General features: G+C 50.0%; 1 long non-coding RNA gene across 1 annotated transcript in view; it reads right to left on the bottom strand.

The window, feature by feature from the left end:
- Positions 1-10,138, bottom strand: part of LOC100591245 — a 28,510-nt gene extending 18,372 nt beyond the window's left edge. Inside the window, exons 1-2 of the long non-coding RNA XR_178920.3 lie at positions 10,070-10,138; positions 3,561-3,694 (exon numbers count right to left, since the gene is read on the bottom strand). This is a non-coding gene — a long non-coding RNA (uncharacterized LOC100591245). The remainder of the gene's footprint in view (positions 1-3,560; positions 3,695-10,069) is intronic.
- Positions 10,139-10,645: the final 507 nt, after the last annotated feature.

A 10,645-nucleotide genomic window follows, 5' to 3' on the forward strand; every position in this document is an offset into this window, starting at 1 on the left:
TCGCCAGGCCCAAGGCCCCCTCCCGTGCCTCTGGCCCTGGGGCCTCCTCCCTTTGGGAAAGGTGTCTTCCCCGCCACCACCCCTCATCTTCGGCAGACACGCTCCCCCCTCTAGGGGTTTGCTGGAGTGCTCTGCTGTCATTTTATTTTGCTAGATATGAAAATGAGACATAGATTTTTTCCAGCGATGCGTATGTGAAGTTCTAATCTGGCTTTTCAGATTTTTTTCTTTTTGGGGAGGAGGTAGTGGTGGGAGAAATCAGGCACCAGGCTCTTAACAGGATCTAAGTGGAGAAGCAGAGCATGGGGCAAAAGATGTGATGGGGTGTATGCCCTTGTGCATGTGTGCATGTGTGTGTGTTCATGTCCGTGTGTGTGCACGTGTGTGTGCATGTCCGTGTGTGCACGTGTGTATGCATGTGCCCGAGTATGTGCATGCAAGAGCATGCATGTGTGTATACATGCATGTGTGTTTTTGTGTGTGCATGTGCCTATGACCATGTGTGTGCACGCATGTGTGTGACATAGGAGATGTCTTTCCCAGCCTGGCTGTTGGCACCTAACAGACAGCTCTCAGGAGCTGTGCACTTGCCCTGGTTGTCGCACAGTCCTTCCTGTGCATAAATGGGCACATTTCGATGATATTTTCACATTTAGGTTAAATTCTTCACCCTGTCTGCTGCGGAGATGCATTAGCCCTGCAATAGCCCAGAGAGATTTTCCTAAACCCAATAATCCCCTCATTCCACAGATGGGTAAGCTGAGGCCCCAGGAGGGGCAGTGGCATGTTCCAGGTCCAAGGTCACAGGAGGGCCAGAGGTGGCACTGGAGCAGAAGTCTCCCTCTGCCAGGCCACTTGGGAGACTGGCCTGGTCTCAGGGCTGGAACTGATGGAGCCCCACTGCCCTTCAGAGATGGCACCTTGGAGGCGCAGGCTGGCAGCATTTGTGCAGCCCCTGCAGGCTCTTATAGGGCCGGCAACGATGCTCACTGTGTGCCACACACTGCTAAGCCATTACAAGAACTATGTCATTGAATCCTCAGAACAACTCGGAGGAGGGTCTATCATTATCCCCATTTTGCAGCTGGAGAAACTGAGGCTCTGAGTGGTGAAGTGAGGCAGCCTAAGTTTGCAGAACCAGTAAATGGTAAAGGTGGGATTGTGTGTGGTTCTGCAGTGCACCTTTTCCATTCACCACCCTGCTTCCTGCAATGAGGGACAGAGAAAGCCCTGCCCCCTTGAGCACTCAGAAGATGGGGAAGTGCATTCGGCTTTGTCCCTGACACCCTGAGAGTCACATCAGCGAGTTCAGGGATCAATTGCAGCAGTCAGGAGCAGCAGTGTAGGGTGGAGGGCCTGGGATGGAGCAACCACAAAACGTGATTCAAAATGTCCCCAAAAATCTTATTCCCCTATTTCACAGAAGAGGAAACTGAGGCTCAGGGAGGGTCAGGAACTTGTAAAGGGCAAGGGTGGTTCCCAGCTGGGTCTGAGCAACGCTGGTGATTTCTACTGTGTGATGAGGAGCAGACAGCCTGGGTCTGCCCCTCCCTGGTTGAGTGACCCTAGGATCACTCCCTACCTGCCCGGAACCTCAGTTTTCCCATCTGTAAAATGGGGATCAAAAGGGTACGACCTATATAGGATGGAAGTGAGGATGATGTGAGTTAACACTGGCCAGCACTGGTGCCTGGTGCAGGGAAGCCCTGGATAAAGCTCTGCGTGTGATGCGTGTTTTGCGGCCGTGAGCGCCTCTGCTTGGATCTAGCCCTCTTCTGGGGCTGTTTTCTTTCTGTCCCCATCCCCGCAGCTGAGTGGGGTCAAATCCTTAGCAGATGCCAGATTCCCCCTTTTCCCTCTTTTTTTTGCCGATCTCTCCAGTGAATGGGGTCTGGAAGAGCAGTGAGTGGGCTCTTATGGGCCTTCCACCCCCCAACCCCTATGCCTGGTACCTCTGCAGCCCCACCCCAGCACACATAGTAAGAGAGAGAGGCTGCCAGGGCCCAGAGTGTGCCACCTGTGCAGCCACGCACAGGAAATTCTTATTAATTTTTTAACATTTTCATTTCTCATTGGATTTTAAGAAGTATGGACCTGGTCTTGACCTAGACACAGCCAGACACGGAGAAACACGACCCGCTGTCTCTCACTGACTCTCTGGTTTCTCACTGTCTCTATGTCTCCCTGGGAGTATCTCTAGATCTCACTGTGTCTCTCACTGTTTCTGTGTCTCTCTCTGGATGTCTCCCTGTCTCTGTCTCTCTGTGTCTCTCACTGTATCTCTTGGTGTCTCTCACTGTCTCTCTAGGTCTCTCACTGTCTTTGGGTCTCTCTCTGGGTCTCACTATCTCTCTGTATCTCCCTCTGGGCCTCTCTCAGGGTCTCATTGTCTCTCTTGATCTCTCACGGTCTCTCTGTATCTCTCTCTCTCTCTCTCGGTCTCACTGTCTCTCTGTCTCTCTCTGGGTCTCTCACTGTCTCTCTCTGGGCCTCTCTGTATCTCTCTCTGGGTCTCACTGTCTCTCTGTCTCTGACTCCTGGCGTACGACTCAGCTCCAGGGACAGCATGTGGAAGCGAGAGAGACAGGGAGAGAGACAAGGCGTCCCCGAGTCGCCGAGTCCCAGCCGGAGAGCGAGGAGGCGCCCTCGGGCCCCGCCGCCCCCACCCGGCCCCCGCGGCCGCCCCCGCATGTTTGTCCAGGGCAGGCCGCATTGATCCGCCGCGGCTGCGCCACCGTCTGATAAATCCCGGCCGTGGTAATGAACCTCCCCGCACACCGCTCACAAAGCACACACTAGCCCTGGCCCCAGCGGTTAATATTTAACTGAATAAGGGCCATAAATATGGAAAATGGGACTTTTAATTAAATAAGCAGCTTTTAAAAGGGCCCTTGGGCGGGAGAGGCTTTTGTTTAAATATGATTGATTTGACATGTCCTTTAGCTCTCACACTCTCCCGAGCTCCCTTCCGACTTTAACTCTTGGCCCCCGGCCCCGGTAGCAAGTTGGAGAGGCCAGACCCTGTTCTGCTGGAGGGAGGGGGCTCCCTGCTGGAGGAAGCGGGGTACGGTGGGAAGGAGGTGCCCTGGGGACTGGGATTGAAAATCCGGCTGCCCGGGCCTCTCTCATTTGGCTTCACCCCCATTACAAGCTGCCTCCATTTCGCAGAATGTGTATTTCACCCTAAAAGAAGGGGCTAGTGGGCTAAGATGCCTCCAGATCCGGGGGTATAGGTTCCCTTTTAAAAGCCACGCCACCAGCTGCCTGTCCTTTGGCGGCTCAGCTGATGGTCCGTCCCTCTGTGCCTCAGTTTCCCCATCTGTAATATGAGGATAACAATAGCACCTACTCCACAGGGCTGTGTTCAGATTAAGCACATCCCAGACCATGGGAGGGCCCACAGTATTTGCCAGGATTCCAGCCGAAGGCCTTGTGACTGCTGCGAGGCGCGAGGCCACAAAAGCAGCTTGATGGGCACATTCCCGTATTTAGCGCCGACCCCTCATTTGCATTTTGCACTGAGCCCAGCAAAGGAAGTAGCTGGTTTTACTCATACTCACCCAGAGGCTCACAATCTCGGCGGCTTATGACTCATCTGAGGAGCTTGGAATGCTCCAATTTCAGGCCGGGAAGAATTCAGCAGTCAGGGAGGTCTGTCTTCTGCCTCCAAGCTAATGGCCTTTACCTTTCAAAACTTTTCAAAAAAAAAAAAAAAAAAAAAAAAAACCATATCCTATTATAAATTTAATATTTATGAAGCACCTTCCATACACCAGATTCTGCACATGCCTGACCTCAGAGCCCTGTTGTCTGCCCTACTTCCTGGGTGAGGAGGGATCTGATGCCCAGAGAAGCCAAGTAACCAGTCCAGAGTTGCCCACCTAAGGAGCAGCTGGGATTTGAACCCAGGCTGCTTTGCCTCCCGTGCCTTAAGCTCCCTGTGGGCCTAGCCTGGTGCAGGCCCATGCCCTGGGACTCATGTCTGATCTGGTCCTGGCTTTTCTGAGCTGACGCAGAAGTCACCTCCTGGATAATTCTGACATTCTCCATTACCTAAGGAGGGGGATGATGATGGTCACACAGCCTCCTAATTTATCAAGACTCTGCCCCTTATGCCCAACCACCGTTTCTTCCTCTCCCCAAGTCAGATAACTTAGTTTTTCCTTATTCCCACTCACAGGCTGCCTCTTCCAGGAAGTCTTCCCAGATGCACTCTGCTTGTTATGGTGGCTCCCTTTTCTAACTCTTCCAGTATTGGTGAGTGTAGTGAGCATAGTGAGTATTTGACTACGTTCTACTGTATTGTCATTTCCTGCAACCATTCATTCACATAGTCAATTACCATTTATTAATGACTATTATTTTATTTCTCCAGCTTTAAGATGAACTTTTTTTTCTTCTTGACATTTTGAAACTGGGATCTAGTACATATATAATGCCCATTTTTATTTGCTCCGGCACTTTGGAAGGCTGAGGCAGGCAAATCACTTGAGGTCAGGAGTTCGAGACCAGCCTGGCCAACATGGCAAAACCCTGTCTCTACTAATAATATAAAAATTAGCTGGGCATGGTGGTGCGTGCCTATAGTCCCAGCTACCCAAGAGACCAAGGCACAAGAATTGCTTGAACTTGGGAAGTGGAAGTTGCAGTGAGCCGAGATCACACCACTGCACTCCAGCCTGGGTGAAGAGTGAGACTCCATCTTAGAAAAAGAAAGAGAAATACTCTAATGAAATGGATGCTGCCTCTTATAATGGATGGCATTTTCAGACTGTGGAAATAAAACCCTGTGCCTAGCCCTGTGCCAGGTGTTGGAAGGATTGGGGGAAATCAGACAGACTTTTACTTTGCTTTCTGCTCCCTGAAAACTTACTGTCTAGTGCAGAGTATATTAAGAAAGCACCCTTCAGCTGGGCACAGTGGCTCATGCCTGTAATCCCAGCACTTTGGGAGGCTGAGGCAGGCAGATCATCTGAGGTCAGGAGTTCAAGACCAGGCTGGCCAACATGGTGAAACCCCGTCTTTACTAAAAATACAAAAAATTAGCTGGGCATGGTGGCGTGCGCCTGTAATCTCAACCACCTGGGAGGCTGAGGCAGGAGAATCGCTTGAACCTGGAAGGCGGAGGTTGCAGTGAGCCGAGATGGCACCATTGCACTCCAGCCTGGGCAACAAGATCGAAACTCCGTCTCAAAAAAAAAGACAGAAAAAAAGAAAGCACCCTTCTTTCTAATTCCCAAAACTCTCAATTCTCACTTGTTAACTCTTTTACACTTTTACTTAACCCTCTGAATTCTCATGGCCAAAAATGTGTTCCTCTCTTTCTAGGAATGGGGTGATTTTAGTGAAGGGAAGAGGTTATGGACATTAAGTGTTTATGTTCTGCCAGGCCTTGTCCTAAGATTTATCACGTATTACCTCATTTAATCCTCACCACAACCTAATAAGGCGAGTGCTACTGTAATCACTACCAGTTTGCAGATGATGAAAGGAGGCTCAGAGACATTAAGTAACTGGCCCAAGGCCACACAGCCAGTGAGTGACAGAGCTGGAGTCAAATTCAGGCAGGTCTGGCTCCAGAGGCCTCACCCCTAACCTCAGTTCTTTCGACCCTTCCTTCATCCTCCCCCACCATACCTGTGAGCTCCTGGCCCATCACAAAAAGGAGGGTCAGAAGCTCATCTTCCAGAAAATGGAAGCAGACGGTCTCCCAGAGGGGCTGTAATCAAAGGTGTCATGTAGAGAAAGCTGGAAGAGCCAGAGAGCTCCATCAGGAGGTTGCCCTGGAGCTCTATGTCTAGTGACTAGTCTGTAGGAGACCTCTCCTTTGGCGGGATGTCCAGTGCCAAGTCCCCAGGGCCAGCTTCAAGGACAGTTTATGGTTCATGCACCCCTCTATAGGGGCGGCCAGCGGGCTAGGGATGGTCAGCAAAGCTCCCTGTCTCTGTGCTGGCACATCTGTTGCCATGGTAACTCCTCTCAGGCATCACCTGGTTCTGGGTCTGTTTCCCAGGCTCAGTGTTGGGGTAGGTAAGACTGAGGCTGGTTTTGGGGTCGAGGCACAGGGCTGGTGCTGGTGTTGGGGAAGAGGCACAAGGGCCATTTCTCATGCAGACCACCCACGGTGGTGGCAGGGGGTCGGGGAGCACTGAGCAAGGCATCTGTATTCCTGCCTTCTAAGCCCAGAGCAACAGGGGACAAAACCCTGTGTTGAGTACATTGGAGAAGAGACCTCCTCCCTAGAGAATCTCCTCCCTACACCCCTCAGGCTAACGGTTGGGGCCCTGTACATTCCACTTTCCCGGTGATTCTCCTGCTGGCTCCGTTTCTTGCCAGCACTCAGATGCACTCACTACCATCTCCTTGTAGACTGTTGTCCTCCTAATGGGGCTCCCTGTCTGGCAATCTGTCCTCACGGATCCATCCTCTACAGGTGAGCTTGATTTATCTATTTATATAGAAACAAAGTCTCACTCTGTCGCCCAGGCTGGAGTGCAGTGGTGCCATCATAGCTCACTGTAACCTTGAATTCCTGGACTCAGTGATCCTCCCACCTCAGCCTCCCGAGTAGCTAGGACCACAGGTTTGTGCCACCACACTTGGCTAATTATTTTATTTTTGTAGAAATTGGGGTCTTGATCATTGCCCAGGCTGGTCTCGAACTCCTGGCCTCAAGCCATCCTCCTACCTTTCACTTTTGAGTAGCTGGAACTATAGTTGTGCACTGCCACGCCAAGCTAATTAATTTTTTTTTTTTTAAGAGACAGGATTTTGCTGCATTGCCCTGGCTAATCTTGAACTTCTGGCCTCAAGTGAACCTCCCACCAAGGCCTCCCAAAGTGCTGGGATTAAAGGCATGAGCCACTGCACCTGGTTGCAGGTGTGTTTTCTTGAGCCAAAGGCCTCCACTTGCCCTGTCCCTCCCTACTCCTTCCCCAAGCACTGGCCCATCCAGGCCTCCTCCACTCACCCCAGGCCACATCCATGCCGTGGGCAACGTGACGCCCATCAGGCCCAGGAAACACCGGAAATCAGTGAAGCAGGGAGCAAAGGTTGGGGTGAGGCCAACTCTTTTTGGTGTCAAAGGAGATTACGAGTCCGGCTCTCAAAGTTGAGGGCTGGGGCCAAAATCAGCCTGTGATCCCAGGTGGGATGAGTTCAGAGGTCGCCAGCTGGTTCCTTTGTGTGTCAATATTAACATGAGAGTCACCTAATTGGGGTGGGTCAGCCAGTGGCCAGAGCCAGGACACACATCAGGAGAAGAGAAAGGGCCCGATCATGCCCCAGGCAGTGTTGGGTGCTTGGCATAAACCAGCTCATTCATTATAATAATATTACTACTAATAATACTAATACAGGAGTAGTAGAAGAATAGCAGTAGCCACATACATTGAGTATCTATTAAGTTCAGGCTTGGCGGCTGGCACTTAATTCATTAAATGGCCTCATCGTTCCAACCTCTCTAAGAATTAGATTCTGTTGCTACCTCATCCTACAGTCAAGGAAACTGAGGCTCTAAATGGTAAACCAGTGAGCCGTGTTCACACAACGCGAATGGAGGAGCAGAGACTTGGACCCAGCCAGTCTGTCTCCTCACAACACAGGGATGACATGTCCGTTTTATTGACGAGGAAAGCAAGTCTCTGAGATGGATCAAGGGTGTCCAAAGCCACACAGCTAGTCAGTGACAGGGCTGAGTTACAAACCCAGGTAGGTCTTCTCCAGAGCCCACAATATCCTTATTTTATTTTATTCTTTTCCTGTCTCAAGAAAAGAATAAAAGGCTGCAGTGCCTTTCATATCTCAAATGCTCAGTAGCCTCATGAATAAAATGGGGATATTAATATCCCCCTCAGTGCAGATGCAACATGAAAATATGTGTTAAACCTTTGCACATGCTGTTCCTTCTGCACAGAATGCTTTTCTTTGTTAAAATTAGCATCTTCTTTGTTAACCTAATATCTAACCTGCACTCTAGGCTGGAGTACAGTGGCATGATCATGGCTTACTGCAGTCTTGAACTCCTGGGCTCAAGTGATCCTTCCACCTCAGCCTCCTGAGTAGCTGTGATGACAGATGTGTGCTAATTAACCAGTCCTGGCTAATTTTTAAATTTTTTTTTGTAGAGACAGGGGTCTCACTATGTTGCCCAGGCTGGTCTCAAACTCCTGGCCTCAAACAATCCTCCTGTCTAGGCCTCCTGAGTCACTGGGATTACAAGTATGACCCATCACACCCAGTCTTCATCTCATTCCTTTTAAGCTCATCTCTTCTATGGGTTCTTTGAAGGCCACTTGTCCTCCTGTGTGCCACTGTTCCTGCCTTCCTGGACCTAAGGGAACAGTGACTGTCCATTGGCTGATGGATGAAGACCTGCCATCTGCATGGCTCAGGCTAGTCATATAGAGACCAATGCTCATCTCCATTGGTTTTGGGTACAATGAACCCACGTGGACACTTGCTGGAATCATAGCATCCTAGTAATTTCAGATGCTCACTTCTGTGTAGACTGAGTCCAAAGAAACGCTACTTACCTAAATTTTTTTTTCAATTTTTAATTTTTATCTTTGGAGACAAGGTCTTGCTCTGTCACCCAGGCTGGAGTGCAGTGACAGGATCCTAGCTCACTGCAGCCTCTAACTCCTGGGCTCTAGCCATCTTCCTACCTCAGCTTCTCAAGTAGCTAGGACTACAGGGATGTACCACCTCACCCAGCTAATTTTTAATTTTTTTTTTTTGTAGAGACGGGGGCCTCGCTATGTTGCCCAGGTTGGTCTCACCTTCCTGGGCTCAAGCAATCCTGTCATGGCCTCCCAAATCACTGGGATTATAGGCCTGAGCACCCAACCTCCTAAAACTTCTGATTAGAGTCTAGTGCAATAGCAGTTAATGCATTGACCATTTCTCAAAGGCCTGCTCTGTGCAGGGTACTGGAGACATAGAGATGAGTAGAAACTGACACTTCCCTGTCCCCCTGGAACTTACATTCCAGTGGGGGAGGTGGACATTAATCACATAGTCATGCCTAGAATGACATACTGATTTTTTAATGAAAGCTCCAGAGGATGGGACAATTTCACAGAGCAACCGGCCTTGGCCAACGAGGTTAGGGAGATAGCTCTGACAAAATGACTCTTGAGCTGAGACTCTGAAGATGAATAGATGCTAAGTCAGCAAAGAAGAGAAGGAAGAGCATTTTGTGCAGAAGGAACAGCATGTGAAAAGGTTTAACAAACATTTTCCTGTTTCATCTGCACTGTGAGGGGAGATATTAATATCCCCAATTTACAGATGAGGCTACTGAGACTTTGAGAGATGAAAGGCCTTGCCCAAGGGCTTCAGGTCTGGAGGGAGCAGCAGGAATTTGATCCAAATCTGCCTGCCTCGGCCTCAGCAGTCTGATGCCACGTTTTGACACTCTTCCACACTGGTTTAGAAATAGCATCACATGGCCGGGTGCAGTGGCTCACACCTGTAATCCCAGCACTCTGAGAGGCAGAGGCAGGTGGATCACTTGAACTCAGGAGTTCGAGACCAGCCTGGCCAACATGGTGAAACCCCGTCTCTACCAAAAATACAAAAATTAGCTGGGCGTGGTAGCACATGCCTGAAATCTCAGCTACTTGGGAGGCTGAGGCATGAGAATCGCTTGAACCCAGGAGGCAGAGGTTGCACTGCCAGATTGTGCCACTGCACTCCAGCCTGGGTGACAAAGCTAGACCATGCCACACACACACACAAAATATGGTATCACATGATGATGGAAGGAAAGCTGCTTTTGGGAAAAAAAAATAATGCAAACGGGCCAGACATTTGTGTCAGACAGAGCTTTTTAAGTTGCTGTAGTAGAAACCCAACTCACACTGACTTAAGCAAAAAAAAAAAGGAAATTTATTGTCTCATGTAACAAGAATCCAGGAATGGAAGACTTTAGGCACAGCTGGACCCAGAGGCTCAAAGAAGACCATCAGGGCTTTGTGTGTGTGTCTCTCTTCCCCTGATCCTGCTTCCTGGGTGTTAGCTTCCTTCTCAAGTCCCACGAGATGGCCCCCGGAAGTCTCTTGCTTACCCCTTCCTCGCTGTTAGCAGTTGCAGAATTTCAAGAGACTTCTCTTTTCCAGCCACTCCAGGGAAATGTCCCTGGGTTGGCTCCGATTGGACCGACTTGGTCATGTGCCCATCCCAAAGCCAATCAGTGTAGTTAGAGAGCTGAAATGTTCTAATTGACCAAACGTTGGTCACATGCCTATCCTGGAACCAATCAATGAGGCCGGGGGCTGGACTCCTTTGGTGGGTGCTGCCTCATGTGATCACCCTTGTATCTGAAGATGGTTCAGCCTCACCCCAGCTCTATGGACTGAGCATGTAGGAAAATAGGAACAAGGAATAGGGAATGCTGGAAAAGAAAAAAAAAAAGACGGGACCCACAAAAAACTCAAAATAGAAAAGTCAGCCAGCCGTGGTGGCTCACGCCTGCAATCCCAGCACTTTGAGAGGCTGAGGCAGGTGGATCACTTGAGGTCAGGAGTTCGAGACCAGCCTGGCCAACATGGTGAAACCCCGTCTTTACAAAAAATACAAAAATTAGCTGGGCGTGGTAGTACATGCCTGTAATCCCAGCTACTCGGGAGGCTGAGGCACGAGA

The sequence above is a fragment of the Nomascus leucogenys genome, chromosome 10 (assembly GCF_006542625.1).
Source record: "Nomascus leucogenys isolate Asia chromosome 10, Asia_NLE_v1, whole genome shotgun sequence".
In the NCBI taxonomy this organism is placed as follows: Eukaryota; Metazoa; Chordata; class Mammalia; order Primates; family Hylobatidae; genus Nomascus; species Nomascus leucogenys.